Genomic DNA, 18,750 nt, shown 5'->3' on the forward strand with positions numbered 1-18,750 from the left:
GCCACCCATCCTCAAGGCAAGGAAAGGGATATATGTTCTATCATGTGATGCTAGACTGATCAATTACAGATTGTTGATTCAAATTATGATAAACTTGCCATAATATGTAGCACATGTTAATATGAAAGTCTCATGGATCGATGAGGACACTTTCATGGGTCATTTAATGATGTGCATATAGAAACACATCAGTGTGATCCTATGAGGACTGATGGTTTTGTGTTTGGATGGAAAAGCAGATCTTCTAAGGTTGGCGGATACGAGCTCCAAGTTGTTTATAGAGATGTAGAAGTTTGTGTACATATAGACATACCGTGTGTGTGTGTGTGTGTGTGTGTGTGAGTGTGTGTGTGTGTGTAGCCATATGCTATTTTACCCAATGCATTCTGATGTGCCTTCCTATAAAGGTCTCCTTATGCACCACAATATCAGCATATTATTAGGTACTTGAGGGCAAGGGATGCATTCAATTACACTTTGATCATTGCACTAGCCAATAATGAGATGTTTCAAGAGCTTGCACTAGAGGAAGTGGACCGCTAACATTACTCTGGGATAGGGAGGTCATGCAGTATTGCAAATATCTACTAGAACTATTCTAATGGCTTATCACAGTGGTCAGGAACAGGCGTTACAACTAAAACACCAAGCGAGGAGCAAGCATTGCAGATGATGTTATTGAATCACCAAACTTGGATCACCAGGCTTGATACCATACATCCAAAGGTTTAAGACATTGGCTACCTTATACAAAGCAATGACAGGTGAACTACATAATCATGATGGAACGTCTTAGCAACAATGTTGGCATGCAGTAGGGGTGCCACGACACTGAATAACACAACGTCCAATGAAGGGAGGGTGAGGGAATTAATGGCGTTGTCAAGAGTTTTTTGGAGCAAGGGATTGCGCATATGTACATATACATGCATGGTGTATCAAATAAAGAATTGTCCATTTTTCAGGGCCAGGTGGTTACGTGGGGCCACATGTGTACCGGTAGGACAGGGTGTACATAGTGCATCGATTTTCACTATTACCAGTACCATTGTGTTTTTTCTACTACAAGGAGGAGTTGGTAGCGCGTAAAACTTCTTGAGGAAGCTATCCGCGGGCCGACGACATGAGGTAAGCAGGTGCGTCAGATGGCATCGAGTGGCGTCAGGAGGCGGAACGGGGTCAATATTTGCACGTGGATGAATACGGACACAAAGTGTTGTTTTCTTGTGAGAGTTATGCAGAAAGGTCATCATTAGGACCACTTTTTGGGGCCACTTCACGTGGTTGCGAGACGCATTATTGAAAAGAAATGAGTGTCAGGTGTGCGGATGATGCAAAAAAGGTGACAACTATGCACTGTGAGGTCAGTTCTTGACCTGTTCGGGGTCCGTTTGAGGTCATCTAAAAGGCCAAGGGTGCCCAACTAATAAATCTAAGTGTGGGAACTGAAAAAACAGAGAGAAGACCAAAAAAAACATGGAGAAGAGTGGAGGAACAATCGTAGGTGTGTTTTTGGGGTTTTTGGAGCCTGATTTGGCCGCAAACTGTTCATTCGAGGTTGGATTTGAGCACTTTGACATTGTAAACTGAATTTTTGGGCCGTTTCGGACGCAATGGCGTTGTCCATTTTGCCAAATTCCTCACTGTTTTCTTGCTGTTTTTTTGTGTAAGTTTCTCCTATGAGCGAAGTTTCTGCTTTAGTTTGTGATTGTATCTGGCTTATTTTACCCATATTGTGTGAGCTATTTGTCCCATTGGTGTTGGCCGAAGCTCAATTGTATCTAAACATCAGAAATTCTCCTCTTTTGAGCAGAGTTTTTTGGGTGTGTGTGTGTGTCTGTGTGGAGTGGGCAAGTGGATAGTCTCTCTCCTCTCACTCCAGAGGTGTGTTCCCTGTCTCGGCCAGGTGTGTTGTCTAAGCCGAGTGGTGCCCCATAGTGTGTGTGTATTTTCCCAAGAGTGTGTGTCGAGTCGTTATAGAGGCGCTGTGTGTGTTTTCATCCCGCTCACATTCTTTTGGTGCCCCCATTTATGATCTTCTTCGAGTATCTTTTGTTTCAAGCTTCGAGCTTCGAGCTTCGTGATTACAGGTTGCAGGTTGCAGATTACAGGTTACAGGTTACAGGGACAGGTAGAGGTACAGGTGATTCACACAGGTACAGGTAGCTGGAGTACAGTGATATACTAGTAGTGATGTCACTTGCAGTTGTTGTGGGTGTGCATCACTTGGCGCCTGTTTGAGCGCATTGTCTGCTGGATTGTACGTTACTTGTGGAAACTGCCATTGTACGCATTTGTGGAGCCATACTTGGTTGCATTTGGCAGTCCTAGCCATTTTTGAGACTTGGTCTGGAAGATAGTCATTTCTAAGACTTGACTATACACGATTTGCATTAGCCTTCGTGTGAGGGTCGATAGCGTGAGGTTTTTATTGAGCTGGGGGATTCTCAAATGTGGAGATCCTTTCGGTGATACAGGTAGCTGGAGCACCCTTTTTGTCACCTCGCCATAAGCTATGTACTAGTGAGTCCTACTTGATGCTCGGGTTCTATTGTTGACAGTTTATGCATACATATACAGTCTATATTTTGGGTTCCTACTGCTCTATTTCTGAGGAAACTTTGCCAAAATTTTTCCAAGTTATGATGGCTGGTTTTTTGGTCTTTTGAGCCATTTATGCTGTTATGTTGCTAAAATTTTGGCAAAATCAGAGGTTAAGTCAGGTGTGCCTTCTTGGGAGCTTCATGGTTGGCTTTAATGGATGATCAAAATGGCCCTCAATTCACTCCATTTCATTTAACTCAAAGAATCCAGATAAATGTTCATGTGTCCAGGAAGATTTTTTTTCAGCAGCGCATAGTCTTTATATTTGGGCCAAGAAGATTACGAAAGATCTTTGAATGTCCTTTGCCTGTTGTAATTCCGATGATCAACTATGAAAACTCATTTGATGTGCATGTGTTTTTCCTTATCTAAAGTTGAGCTCCATTGAAGTTTCTGGGGATTGGGTAGTCAAAAGTTTTGGGTTCTTGCACGTGTGTTCAAAGGGGTTCTCAAAGCATTGAAACTTAAGTAGCCATGGCTTTCTCTTATCCGGAGTTTCATGAAAGAAGTGATGAAGATGTGGAAGAATTTTTGAAAAAGATGGAGATTGCCTGTATTAGCAACCAGATTCATGACCCTACGCAAATATTACGCCTTCTCCAAATTTGTTTGAAGAGTGATGCATGAGTTTGGTCCAAGGCATTTGAAGAGGAGTTGCGTGCAGCGGATCCACCTATAAGATTGAGTTGGGACAATCTAAGGCATGGATTGGAAGTGGAGTTTGTGAAGATAGAAGATCCTGACAAAGTAGGGCAAGTAGTACAAGGTTTGGTGGAGAAGGAAGGTGAGCCAGTAGATGCGTACATACGTAAGTTATCATTGGCATGGGAGCGAATGTGCAAGGCCTTAGCACCACAGGTACCCCCGCCTGACATGATGAAGAAGAACAGGTTCTTGGCTGGTCTTTGGGAGAATATACGTTGGAGAGTGGAGCTAAAGAAGCCTAGGACATATGAAGATGCACTAGAGGTAGCAAGGAACAAAGAGTGGAAGTTGAGAAAAATGAGCCAGTTAGGGGTGGAGTCTTTGCCAATGAGGTCTGAATTTCAGCCTATAGAATCTTTACAAGGTCGCATGTCGGGGGTTCATCACGAACCAGTGGTTCCTGTTACTACTCAGGTTATGCCAGCAGTGGTCACTACAGCAGTGCAAGATGATGGGCTAAGGCAAGACATGAGGCAAATGGTAGATTTGATGAAGAATCTCAGCCTAAACATGCTAAGTCAAGTGGGAAATTATCGAGGTCGAGGGAGGTATGTAAATCAGCCAGGAGGTGAAGAAAGACCTAGGAATGGTGTTGGACAAAGCAATGGTAGGTTTTGGAGGCAGACGCCCACCTGTTACAATTGTAAAGAGTTGGGTCACATCAGCCCGCAATGTGATAAGCCACCAAGGATGGGGGGAGACATGTATCCATTGCCAAGACAGGTGTTAACTAAGTCAAATGATTATGGCATCAAAATTAAGGGAGACGAAGGAAACAGTGGACTGACCCAGGAGGAAAAAGGAAAGACAAAAGTGCTAAGTGTAGTCACCTTGGAGAAGGCATCAAAGCTAAAGAATACATTAGTGATGTCTATTGGGAAGAGGACCACAGAGGAAAAAGAAGGAAGAAGGGCCCCAGGTCCTAGTAAGAAGAAAGGAAAGAGCCATGAAGGCGAGGATGTCAAGGCCAAGAGGAAAAGGAGAGCTCGTCGAAAGTTTCATGTTTCAGATTTTCCACTAGGAGATGGGCAATTAAGCTATGACTTGAAGGAGGATCTGACGAGCAGGAAGGCAGATGTTACTTTTGGGCAGCTTATAGAGATGGTGCCTAAGCTAAAGCGACAGTGGAAGAGGATGGTTAACCCAATGGAGAAAGAGCTAGAGAGAGGTTCAGTAAAGGTGTTGGCAATGGATGAGCTACCAGACATTTTTCCAATAGTAGATGTGTGGCATAAAAGGAAAAATTGGGACAAGGTTATGTAGATGGCGGAGCCCAAATATGCGTCATAACACACTCATGCATTGAGAAGATGGGTCTCACAGTGGCTGGGTGTCAAGGTTTCGGATCAAATTGGCAAACCATCAAAAAGTAAAATGCTTGGGTGTTGTAAAGAGCTTAGAAGTGGAGGCATATGATGCAAAGGCAGTGGTTGATTTTCATGTGATGCCAGCAAGGTTGGGAGCACATCTTATTATACTGGGCAGACCATGGTTACATGCAGTGGGAGATGTTCAAAATTGGCGACATGGTACGATTATCCTCTATGGAAAGACACCTAGGTACCAAGAAGCTTTATAATATGGACACAAGGAAACGATTAGAGGAGCTTTATGAAGATGAGTATGAGTCTAGTGATGAAGACTCTTCCACGATGACAGATGAGGACAGTGATAGCACTACCAGCAGTGATGAGGATGCTGATGTTGCATTTGTGAATGAGGTTGAAGATGAAAGTGAAGGGCCTTATGAAGTGATTGAAGGGCTGATGCAAACCAAGGTTGAGTTGTCAAAGAAGCAAGAATTGATGACACAAATGATCAGTGGAGACCTCTCAACTATGGAGAAGGATATATATTTGCACATGCTGGCTAGTTTTCCTGACTTGTTCATTACTTCATATGAAGAGATCAGAGGGTTCAAGGGCGAAGAGATGCATATAGAGCTGAAAGAAGGTGCTAAGCCAGTGCGGCAAAGGCTAAGAAGGATGGGTCAAGAGCAAATGAAAGCCTTGCGATTATTGAAGGCAGGGTTCATAGTCCCTGTGGAGACCACAGAATGGGTGAGTCCAGTTGTAGTCAGTCCAAAGAAGGATGGGAAGTGGAGAATTTGTGTAGATTTTAAATCTTTAAACGCAGCCACTAAGAAGAACCCATATCCTCTTCCATTCATTGATCAGATCTTGGATTCAGTGGCAGGTTATGAGAGGTTCAGTGTATGTGATGGTTTTTCATGCTATTTTCAATTGAAGATTGCTCTTAAAGACCGCACAAAGATCACTTTTATTACGCCATGGGGCTGCTATTGCTACACAGTATTGCCATTTGGGTTGTCAAATGGACCTTCCTTCTATCAAGAGAGAGCAAATTGGGTGTTGGACCCATTCATTGGTAGTTGTGTTAAAGCTTTTATGGATGACTTTTGTGTTTATAGCAGTAGGGTTGCACACCATGAGAAGCTGCAGATGGTATTGGCTCGATTTTATGAATGTGGAGGACAACTAAATCCAAAGAAATGTCATCTAGCACAGCCAAGGGTGAAGTTATTGGGCCACATGGTGTCAGAAAATGGCATTAAGGCTGATCCAGACAAGGTTAATCTATTATTCTTCTTCCATCACCTACGAGTACGAAGCAATTGGCAACCTTTATACACAAAGTGAAGTACATGTCTAGGTTTATTCCATTGTCTTCTCAGATTCCTTATCCATTACAACAAGTGGCAAAGCATGATCCATTGCAATGGGATGACAAGTGTGAAGAAGTGTTTCAAGAGGTGAAAGAGTTGTTAGGGGGTTTGTCAGCCATGCAGACTCTTGATTGGGAGAAAGTTTTTTATGTAAATCCCTCAGTAGGGGATGATGCCATTGGAGCCATGCTATTGCAAAAGGGGAAGGGCAGCCATTATATGAGGCCAGTGTATTGTGCAAGCCGAGTGAAGTTGGTAGCGGAGAGAAAGTTCTCGGAAGTAGAGCTAGTGATGGCCATTGTAATATTTGCTAGTCGACGATTTCGTCATTACTTGCTACTACGGCCTTTTGTTTTCTTGACGATATATGCCTTTTCGCCATAGTTAATTAATGGTACTAACATGTCAAATGTGGTGAAGAAATGGGTAATTGAGCTGCAAGAGTTTGAGTTCTCTTTTTTAGTGGAAGATAGTACAAGGGCTACCCTAGCTGATTTGTTGACCTACAAGGAGAATCCCCTTATTGTTAAGGAAGAGGTGGTGAGAAAGGTAGTTGAAGAAGTGCCACAGATCAAGCAATGCACATGTGTTGTTCTTTGATGGTTCATACAGAAAGAGCCATGATGCAGCTTCAGGGGGTATAGCACTTTATGATCTAGAGGGGAAGCTAGTATGCAAGAGAGGGTTCAAATTGGATGCTCATAGTAAGAATGAGGCTGAATATGCTACTCTGGAAGCCGGATTACACATTTTTTTGAAGCATGGGATTCGAAGGTTGAGCATAAGAGGTGATGCCTTGTTAGTGGTGAAGCAAGTGTTGGGTGTGTGGAAGAGCAAGAACACCTCATTGAAGGAAATGTGCTTCAGAATTAAAGGCCTGTTAAAAAAGTTCGAAGCATGGATCATCAGACACATTGAACGTGCTCTAAATGGAGAGGCACATGAAGCAGCTCAAGGCATGATTGGGGAGCTATTTGTGTTGAGGACCACTTTACCTCTTTATCATGGCCGGGAAAGTTTGGATCAAGAAGAGGAGTTTTTGCTAACAGGAATCATTCCAAAGGAGATTCAGAAGTCTAAGAAGTATGGCTTTGTGCGTAGAGCATACAGGTACAAATTGATTGGTGATGTCTTATACATGAAAGGGGCCGATCTCGTGTTGAGACGTGTACCTTGGCGGGAGGAGCTTTACAGAGTGTTGGAAGAGAATCATGAAGACGCATGTGGTGGCCATTTTGCTCTAAAGATCACCTTGCATAAGATTTTGCAAGAGGGGTATGTATGGCCTAGTTTGCACAAGGATGTTCACCATCGGTGTAGGTCTTGCAATAGGTGTCAAGCATTTGGGAAGAGAGTGTTGAAGCCAGAGCTACGAAAAACCATTATGGCGTTTGATGTGTTTGAAAAGTGGGGGATTGATGCAATAGGCCAGTTACCTATCACAAGCAGGGGCAAAAGCTATATTTTGACGGCAGTGGACTATCTTTCTAGATGGGCAGAGGCTATAGCAGTAAAACAGATCACTGCAAAGGATGTGGAAAAATTTGTGTATGATGAAATATGTTGCAAGTTTGGGGTGCCACTGGAGCTACTTTCAGATAAGGGGCCTGGCTTTAGAGCTAAACTGCTAGATTTTTTATGTGCAAAGATGAAGATTAGGCACCAGCATACCAGCATACCAGTATACCACTCCTTATGTGCGGGTAGAGGTGGACAAGTTATTGAAGGCAGGGTTCATAGTTCCAGTAGAGACCACAGAATGGGTGAGTCCAGTAGTGGTCAGTCCAAAGAAGGATGGAAAGTGGAGAATTTGTGTAGATTTTAAACCCTTAAACGTAGCCACTAAGAAGAACCCATATCCTCTTCCATTCATCGATCAGATCTTGGATTCAGTGGCAGGTTATGAGAGGTACAGTGTGTGTGATGGTTTTTCAGGCTATTTTCAATTGAAGATTTCTCTTAAAGACCGCACAAATATCACTTTTATTACGCCATGGGGCTGCTATTGCTACACAATGTTGCCATTTGGGTTGTCAAATGGACCTTCCTTCTATCAAGGGTGTTGGAACCATTCATTGGTAGTTGTGTTAAAGCTTTTATGGATGACTTCTGTGTTTATAGCAGTAGGGTTGCACACCATGAGAAGCTGCAGATGGTATTGGCTCGATATGATGAATGTGGAGGACAACTAAATCCAAAGAAATGTCATCTAGCACAGCCAAGGGTGAAGTTATTGGGCCACATGGTGTCAGAAAATGGCATTGAGGCTGATCCAAACAAGGTTAAGTCTATTATTCTTCTTCCATCACCTACGAGTACGAAGCAATTGGCAACCTTTATACACAAAGTGAAGTACATGGCAAGGTTTATTCCATTGTCTTCTCAGATTCTTTATCCATTACAACAAGTGGCAAAGCATGATCCATTGCAATGGGATGACAAGTGTGAAGAAGTGTTTCAAGAGGTGAAAGAGTTGTTAGGGGGGTTGTCAGCCATGCAGGCTCCTGATTGGGAGAAAGTTTTTTATGTAAATCCCTCAGTAGGGGATGATGCCATTGGAGCCATGCTATTGCAAAAGGGGAAGGGCAACCATTATATGAGGCCAGTGTATTGTGCAAGCCGAGTGAAGTTGGTAGTGGAGAGAAAGTTCTCGGAAGTAGAGCTAGTGATGGCTAGTGTAATATTTGCTTGTCGACGATTTCGTCATTACTTGCTACCACGACCTTTTGTTTTCTTGATGAGTTATGCATTTTTGCCACAGTTAATTAATGGCACTAACATGTCAAATGTGGTGAAGAAATGGGTAATTGAGTTGCAAGAGTTTGAGTTCTCATTTCTAGTGGAAGATAGTACAAGGGCTACCCTAGCTGATTTGTTGACCTACAAGGAGAATCCCCTTATTGTTAAGGAAGAGGTGGTGAGAAAGGTAGTTGAAGAAGTGCCACATATCAGCAATGCACATGTGTTGTTCTTTGATGGTTCATACAGAAAGAGCCATGATGCAGCTTCAGGGAGTATAGCACTTTATGATCCAGAGGGGAAGCTAGTATGCAAGAGAGGGTTCAAATTGGATGCTCATAGTAACAATGAGGCTGAATATGCTACTTTGGAAGCCGGATTACACATTTTTTTGAAGCATGGGGTTCGAAGGTTGAGCATAAAAGGTGATGCCTTGTTAGTGGTGAAGCAAGTGCTGGGTGTGTGGAAGAGCAAGAACACCTTATTGAAGGAAATGTGCTTCAGAATTAAAGGCCTGTTAAAAAAGTTCGAAGCATGGAGCATCAGACACATTGAACGTGCTCTAAATGGAGAGGCACATGAAGCAGCTCAAGGCATTATTGGGGAGCTATTTGTGTTGAGGACCACTTTACCTCTTTATCATGGCCGGGAAAGTTTGGCTCAAGAAGAGGAGTTTTTGCTAACAGGAATCATTCCAAAGGAGATTCAGAAGTCTAAGAAGTATGGTTTTGTGCGTAGAGCATACAGGTACAAATTGATTGGTGATGTCTTATACATGAAAGGGACCGATCTCGTGTTGAGACGTGTACCTTGGCGGGAGGAGCTTTATAGAGTGTTGGAAGAGAATCATGAAGGCGCATGTGGTGGCCATTTTGCTCTAAAGATCACCTTGCATAAGATTTTGCAAGAGGGGTATGTATGGCCTAGTTTGCACAAGGATGTTCACCATGGTGTAGGTCTTGCAATAGGTGTCAAGCATTTGGGAAGAGAGTGTTGAAGCCAGAGCTACGAAAAACCATTATGGCGTTTGATGTGTTTGAAAAGTGGGGGATTGATACAATAGGTCCGTTACCTATCACAAGTAGGGGCAAAAGCTATATTTTGACTGCAGTGGACTATCTCTCTAGATGGGCAGAGGCTATAGCAGTAAAACAGATCACTGCAAAGGATGTGGCAAAATTTGTGTATGATGAAATATGTTGCAAGTTTGGGGTGCCACTGGAGCTACTTTCAGATAAGGGGCCTGGCTTTAGAGCTAAACTGCTAGATTTTTTATGTGCAAAGATGAAGATTAGGCACCAGCATACCACTCCTTATTACCCACAGTGTAATGGCTTAAATGAAAGATTCAATGATGAGTTGGTACAGATTCTTTCGAAAGTGACAAAGCATCAAGGAAAGAATTGGGATTTGGAATTGCCTAGTGCATTATGGGCTTACCGTACTTCGGTGAAGACAGGTACAGGGTTTACTCCATTTCATTTGGTGTATGGAAAAGAAGCAGTATTGCCTGTGGAAGTAGAGTTGCCTGCGGTCAAGATGTTAGAGAAGTTGCTTGGGCCGCCTAGTGATGCATTCGAAGAGAGGCTCTTACAGCTACAAGAGGTTCAGCTGGATAGGATGAGTGCATTGGAACATTATGGGCAGATGCAAGATAGGGCTTTAGCAAAGATAAATGAAAAGTTCAAAAGTAAGGGTATCAAGAAGCATGACTTGGTTTTGCGCTACAACAGTAAGCTGGAAAACACCTTCCAAAAGAAGTTTCAAATTAAGTGGGAAGGCCCTTTCAAGGTAGTGGAATGTTTTCCAAATGGCACATATCAGCTGGCTAACCTGGATGGTGTTCTACATAAGTCAAGGGTAAATGGATTGTGTCTTAAATTGTATCATGCTAGATTGATGATGGTGGAGCAAGATGAACTGTCTGTGGAGCAAGCAATGTTGGTGAAGGATGAGGAGACCTGTAATGCGGCGAGTCTCATATCGCTCTTTGTTGCTGCTGATCATGAATGATCTAGCAGGCTAGGGGATGGGCAAATTATGTTAGGAGTTTTTTGGAGCAAGGGATTGCGCATATGTACATATACATGCATGGTGCATCAAATAAAGAATTGCCCATTTTTCAGAGCCAGGTGGTTACGTGGGGCCCACATGTGTACAGGTAGGACAAGGTGTACATAGTGCATCGATTTTCACTATTACCAGTACCACTGTGTTTTTTCTACAATAAGGAGGAGTTGGTAGCGCGTAAAACTTCTTGAGGAAGCTATCCGCAGGCCGACGACATGAGGTAAGCAGGTGCGTTAGATGGCATCAAGTGGCGTCAGGAGGCCGAACGGGGTCAATATTTGCATGTGGATGAATACGGACACAAAGTGGTGTTTTCTTGTGAGAGTTATGCAGAAAGGTCATCATTAGGACCACTTTTTGGGGCCACTTTACGTGGTTGCGAGACGCATTATTGAAAAGAAATGAGTGCCAGGTGTGCGGATGATGCAAAAAAGGTGACAACTATGCACTGCGAGGTCAGTTTTTTGCCTGTTCGGGGTCCATTTGAGGTCATCTAAAAGGCCAAGGGTGCCCAACTAATAAATCTGAGTGTGGGAACTGAAAAAACAGAGAGAAGATCAGAAAAAACGTGGAGAAGAGAGGAGGAACAGCCGCAGGTGTGTTTTTGGGGTTTTTGGAGCCTGTTTTGGCCGTAAACTGCTCATCCGAGGTCGGATTTGAGCACTTCGACATTGTAGACTGAGGTTTTGGGCCGTTCCGGACGCAATGGCGCTGTCCATTTTGCCAAATTGCTCACTCTTTTCTTGTTGTTTTTTTGTGTAAGTTTCTCCTATGAGCGAAGTTTCTGTTCTAGTTTGTGATTGTATCTGGCTTATTTTACCCATATTGTGTGAGCTATTTGCCCCATTGGTGTTGGCCCAAGCTCAATTGTATCTAAACATCAGAAATTCTCCTCTTTTCAGCTGAGTTTTTTGGGTGTGTGTGTGTGTGTGTGTCTGTGTGGAGTGGGCAAGTGGATAGTCTCTCTCCTCTCACTCCAAAGGTGTGTTCCCTGTCTCGGCCAGGTGTGTTGTCTAAGCCGAGTGGTGCCCCATAGTGTGTGTGTGTGTGTGTATCTTCCCAAGAGTGTGTGTCGGGTCGTTATAGAGGCGATGTGTGTGTTTTCATCCCGCTCACAGCGTGGAAGTGGGTTGGATCACTTCTAACATTAAAAAATTCTGCAGATGTAGAACTCAACTTGTGACACATCAGCAGTAATAACAAACGATGGTAATGACACAAGTCAATAAAATAAAAAAATCATTGCCTCCCAACCCCTCTTCTACCAATGTGCGCTCGACAAGTCAGCATGATGAATAAAAACTTTGGCCCCCTCCCTTGGACTCTTGATGACTGCAAAAGTACCCCTAGGTCAGTTTCCCCATAATAACTACTCCCACCATGGCTCTTGGCCTTCATCGGTCACCGTGTGGTCGTAGTTATTACAAGGAAAGGACCTAGCCAGTCCAGTCATTTGCACCTACATGAGGGCAAACATGGTGATTCTTATTTATTGCCAATCGAAAGGGATCTCCTTGAAAGAAGCCTTCTGATGTAGTCGGCACCGACTCTTGGAGTTTTGTTTGTTCTCATGATGCAAGATGGACAATGGTCACTTCTTTTGAGGAGCTCCATTGAAATCCATGCCACATCTGTCTACACTTCGCTTGCTCGCGCTTCTGAGCGTGTGCTGCGGGCGTATCTTTTCTCGAAAAGCCATTCTATTTTGTTTTGGCATTAGTGGCTTTGGATCATGCTCGTGGTTTGTCTTACTTGCATCAAGAGATTGAAGACTTTGGGCTAGCTAGATAAGGCTTGAGATGGGGTGATCCATGTTTCAACTTCGGTAGTTGGGACAAAAGGTTATGGAGGTCTAGAGTATGTACAATAGGACATCTTTCCTCAAAGAGTGATATTTGGATCTTTGGAGATGTTTGAAATGATGACATGCCAGAGGTCTGTGGATTGAAATGGATAGAAGAGTGAGAAACACTTGTTAGATGGGGATTGCAAGCACAAAGTATGACAAAAAACAAGCAATGGAAAGGGTGCAACATGCAACATATTTAGCTAGAGAGAGAACATACCCAATCAAGGTTGTGCAAAGAGTATAGTATCCTAAGGGACGGGGTATTTGTATCATAATTGCCAAAATAATTTAGCATATCAGAAAAGGAGCTTAGTTGCCAAATTATAGAAGTTGAGGCCACTTATTTGTTGGCATTGCTTTGTTTCCTAGAGGAATCATTGGCATCATTTTTCAAGGCAACCTTGTTAATCTAAAGGGCAGTTTGTGACTACAAACATTGCAACCATATATCTCAAAACAATGAAAGCTCTGTTGGTAGTGAGCATGATGTTAGGGTTGTGAAGCTTGTTGTGGCTTGGGGGTACACCTTCTAGGTATATTATGTGCGCTCGACAACAACAATTTTGAATTCAATTTTCAAAAACTTTTAGGTTTATTAAAAACGGGGTAGTTTTATTCCAATGTGCAAAGTGTGCAAAATGTTTTTTTTGTTAAGCTCTAATCGCACCCCGACCGCACCCGAAAATTATGGTGGTTTTAGTGCTTAGCCATCTCAATGTTGTCTACAAAGTTACTCCAATTTCTTTCTATCTTGGGTTTCCTTGGTGATCACAAAGTAGGTGTTTGTGCAATTGAAGAGGCTCTTAGAGGTGGTGGTGCATGTTTTTGTTGTCATTCCATGTTATCTTGTTGTCCTTCTTCTCCATCCCACTAGAGCGACAACATGTGCAAGCAGCTGGAAAAGTTCTTTGTATACTTGATGAAAAGTATCCCAAAAGCTTCTACAAAGGGAGCGCAACATTATGAAGCTAGATGAGAGCTTGCATTTGACGACGGAATCCAAAGTTTTTGAGTTGCATTCTGTTATGAAATAGGTGTAAGCTATATGCTACAACTTGAACGGGAGAATGCACAGAAGGGCATGGAAAGGAGGTTGTAGAGAAGTTTGTTAAGGTCCATGGCTAATTGAGGGGAAAAATGTATGGAAAAGTGCTTGCAGAAGAGCAATATATGTCTAGAAAGGATTTCATCAACTCAAATGAACAGAGAAGCGTTGGCTTGAAAGTGAGCTTCTTCTTGTGGAAATCGTTGTCCAACTAGCATCAAAGTTAGATATAATTTTTTCCTATTGTTTCTCAATGTTTCCATAGTTTTTCTCAAGAGATGAGGAAATTTCCTTCAAACAAATAGCTAGCTTCACATAATGGTTCTATGTAAAAGTTTGTTGCATAGATGCAAACCAAGTAGGTTGTCGAGCATGTGAAAGCTAGATGACCTTGTGGTGTGGATACTCCCATGACACAAATATAAATCAACCATGTAAGTTGTACAGAAAATTTATTGATTAGATACTTACCCTTGATAACTAGAGATGACTACTAATACTAAACACAACTCAAGTGTAACTTTTCTATGACAACCAAGAAAGTAAAACAATTCTAGTAAAAAGCACATCATGCATGGCCATTTGGTTTTAGTTCCTCATTAAACTCTCATATGTAGGACGCACCTCTGTATGCCACCATATGAGTTAAGTCTTTTGGTAGGTTATTAAACCTAGACGATGGAGGAAACTTGGTAGGCCACCCATGGAGGAGTTTGTCCCTCGTAAGGGAACTTGACTAGACAAAGTTACAAGATTGTTTCTAAAGTTTCAGAGCATTGCTTGTGTGTAAAGATCTTTTGTGAAGTGTGTGTAGACATTAAATTCCAAGGTGACTTAATGTGCTTGATCAACACATGAGTTCAAATCTCTAAGTGGAATTCGATGTCACGACAGGTAGCTAGGGAAACTATATTCGCACATGAAAAAAAATAAGATAGTTTTATTCTATTAAAATAAAAGATTTGGTAAGTTTTTACTTCAAACTTCTTGTCTAAAAACTATACATGCAAGCAACATGAAGAATATGTCATGTGGTTATAGTATAAGGGCAAGCTTCTCTTAGTCTCTCTTTGGATATCCAAAACTTAATTCGAAGTGAATTTTTTTCATGATATAACTGAGATAGTTTATACATTTTAGTACCTCACAAAACATATCAACTCATTGAAAGTTGTGATTTGTTTTTTAGAAAGTCTAAAAAATACCTAGACTCGAGTAAGAGTCTAGTGCAAGATTTTACAATTACATTTCTTAGAATAGAAAAAAAGTGAATGAGCAATTTCATATTGACTCATTACACTCTTATGTGGGACAAGAGGTCTTGAGTAAAAGAAAATGTGCAAAAAAAGAGTTTCATTTGATAGCATTCTCTTGTCTATGTTCGCCAAGGCAGTACAAGGGCAAAACAAGGCAAGAGTTAGGGAGACACTATCAAAGTGTGGTCATTGCCATGACGCGATGGTAAAGAGCAACTTATTTTTACTATTCCTTTAGATCATAGAAGAAACATCGTCTAAAGAAAATAGATGTGAGCTCACAAAAATAAATAGGTCATTGTGATTCTCATGATGACACCATTTCTTTGTTTTGATTAAGCAGACCAATATTATTGAAAGAGGAGTTGGCTTAGCTGCATGGATTATTTCCCAATGTGGTATGAGACACATTTGCCAAGTATATATGTAGCTAGACATGTTGTTAAATTATTATTTTCTTTATTTTGGTTAAGTAGACCAAGATCTTGAAAGAAGAGTTCACTTAGCTGGGTGGATTTCTTTAAAGTATAGTATGTGACACATTAGTCGAGTATCTTTGTAACTAAGGTAGCAACTTAAAATTCTAGGTAATTAGCTATCATTGAGGAGAATGCATATTTTGAAGGGATGGAGAAAATAGTAACAGACTTTCCTCTCCATATAAACTAACAAGTACTCCAGAGATCAAGACCATTACAACCATTAAAATAAAAAATTATAAATATGAATTCATGAACTCTAATATGGTTGTTAGGTCTACTAATAGTTTTTTGACCTCCTCACTTGTAGCTATATAGTATGTGGATGTTGAAAGGGACAATATTGCAGCCCAAGTTTGGACAATACACAAAATTAGAAACTAGTAAGATGGCCATAACTAATTTATTCTTAGTTTGACGTGTTTTGTACACTAGAAATTTTATTGTTTTAACACCTTCAAAAGTGATCATTGAGGACAATGATCTAAGTTAAGGGGGTGAGAATTTTAGATATCAAGTAAAACATGGAATATTCAACAATTAAAAAGGTCATATTTACCGTCAGCTAGGGTCTTTGGACAAGATCTAGGGCCTCAAATCAACCAAGAGAACTATGCTCTTTAATTTGTGTCTCCACTAGAGAAGCTTGCTATTGCTTGCGCTTTCCCATTGTCGCCCATCGTAGCCCCCCCCCCCCCCCCCCCCAAAAAAAAAAAAAAAAAAAAAACTATGTCCTTTCTCACCAGCTAATGGTGGACTGCTTTTACCTTCTTGATGGCCTTTGTCATTGTTTTTGTCTTCACTTCCTTTTTCTAGCAGCAAACATAGAATGATAGCCCTTACTCCACCTCAGAGGGACTCTATTGAAGCCCCATCGTCCGACACCGCAAAGGTGACCCTTCGACTTGCTGTCTCGCTAGAAGAGCAAGCAAGCTTGATAGCCAAGGTGGAACATCTTGAAGCCACCTCGATCATTTGCAAGATTGTTGGCGCATGGCCCAACAAAGGAGAGGTTCAGGACTTGCTCCAAGCCCAAAACATCACCGAAATATCATTGATGTGCAGATTCTCGGGAGAGGCTAGTGCTAATAGAGTTCGTTGGCACATGACCCATGAATGGAGAGGTTCGGGACTTACTTCAAACCCGAGTCCTCATCGAAGTGGGCAAGATCGTTGATGTGCAAATTCTTGGGAAAGGCTACTACCAGATAGAGTTTGAGTCTCCACAGATGACAAAGTGATTTTGATGAGCCCGCTAGACATTCGGGTAGCTCGAGCTTACTTCTGATAGTGGCACCACGTCTTTGACACGATTCCAAATGTGCTTAAGAAGGTGGTAGATCTTCTTATCTTTGTCTACTTTCTAGGACTGAGGCGGGAGTATCTTCCGTTACTACTCAAGATTGGATCCATGATTGGGGTGATCTTGGAGACCCCACACTTTAGCTTTAGTTGTGGCCTAGGCCGCAACGTTACCCTCTATGCACGTTCTTGTTTGAGACACACATACACTCTCAAAAATGGTTCTACTACCTTTGGTTAGTGGTGGTTGGAGCAAACATAGTGTATAGTACTTGGGTGAGTGGTGGTTGGATCATCATATAGAGTGTGGAGTATTTGGGCCTGGAGAAGAAACAATGTTTCATTTGGAGACAAATGGGCCCTATCACAAAGGCCTGCCCACACAGACGAGCTCGACCAAATCCATAGCTACATGCCCCTAGGGCTCACCATCCATCGAGCTTCAAGGTCCCCCCATCTAGGGCTTTCGAGGACCCCACAGATCCAGCTTCAGCAGTGCCAAATGGCTAGAGTGAGGAGGGAAGGCACCAGGTTAGGAGCCGCCATCCACATGTTCAAGATCCTCTCATGGATAGCTCTTCTACTATTCCTTGTTGACAAGAGTGGGGTTCCTATGAGAAACTGCTTTAGACCTTTGCAGCAAGAGACCGCCCCATACCCCTCCCCCTCTTCTATGTAGGAGGATCCCTCCCACCCCCCTCCTTGCCCCCCGCCCACCTTCAAGCCCCCTACGCTCCCCTCTTGCTCCCCCACGCGTGACAATCCCCCCCCCCCCCCCCCCCAACATCTCCAGCCTCATCTTCTTCGCCTTCGTCCCCCCTTCTCCTCCCTCTACTGGTTTTGAGCACACTCCTGCTGCATGTCACTATTTCAGCAACTCTTTTGTTGCGAGTAGGTAAATTTAGGAGAGGTAGCCTTTCCTTTGACCTCCCCTCTTGATTGAGACCTCGGCCTTTGGGGCTATACTAGAGGGCCTATCCGGTTTCAAGTTTCAACCTCAGCACACGATGGGACCTCTTCATCTATACCTTCATCCAATTTCTTGGCAACCCCCATGCTGACATAGAGGCGTATCTTTTTTGGGTTCATGTCTTATTTCTTGCATCGTGTGGTACAGACCCTAGAATCTACTGTAGGATACTCTTTTTCCCTATGTGATCGAGATCAATAAGATGGAACCTTGGACTCAACACTTATCTGGCTACAGACTCAAGCCCTTGAGTTCTCTCACCACGCAAGGGACCTCAAGATGACAAATTTTTGGTGTAAACTCTACGGCCATTGGCCAAGTTCACAGTGACTGTGCCCAATGCCACAGTCTATATAGACGTTATTATTCACTTTTTTACAGATACTCAACTCTCCGTCCTTGTTATGTATAAATTCATGAGGACTCTTGGGCGGTAGAGGGTGTGGCTCAGAGGACTGCACAAACCTTTGGGCATGAATGGGACATGTGTTACAAACTCGTTTATCTTGAGGTCAATCGGATGCAGATTACTCCCCATCCAAACCTGCCTTGAAGCCTGCTCGCTTGGCTGCTGTAGCAATGTCTATTTTCTCTTATTGACCCCATAAGAATTATCTAATGGAATATCCAGGGCCTTGGAGGACCACAATTTGTATGCCATCAGGTTCGTTTGAGGCAGGAGCTTCAAGGATGCCTTATGGGTGGATCTATTGATATTATTATGCTATGGGAGTACCATCTATGTGAGAGCCACATTTGGTGACGCGGAAACATTTTGCGAGGTAGGTATGAGACCTTTTAATTAGCTCCTCAAAGACCTGGTGGCATTTAGGGAGGTGTATGTATGATTATTTGGACTCATAACAGCAAGCCATTTATGGATAGAGGTACCATTGTGCTAGGTAGGGCCCAATGGGTCACTGTACAAGTGCAAGGGCTGAGTTTTAGTTACATATTGTGGAGTTCTTGCCTCATGCAGCATAGTGGTGCATTTGGGGGGACATCAACATGCTAGAAGACCCCTCAGATAGAATTAGAGATATCC

Source organism: Adiantum capillus-veneris, chromosome 14, assembly GCF_014529385.1.
Source record: "Adiantum capillus-veneris isolate H3 chromosome 14, ASM1452938v2, whole genome shotgun sequence".
Taxonomy (NCBI): domain Eukaryota; kingdom Viridiplantae; phylum Streptophyta; class Polypodiopsida; order Polypodiales; family Pteridaceae; genus Adiantum; species Adiantum capillus-veneris.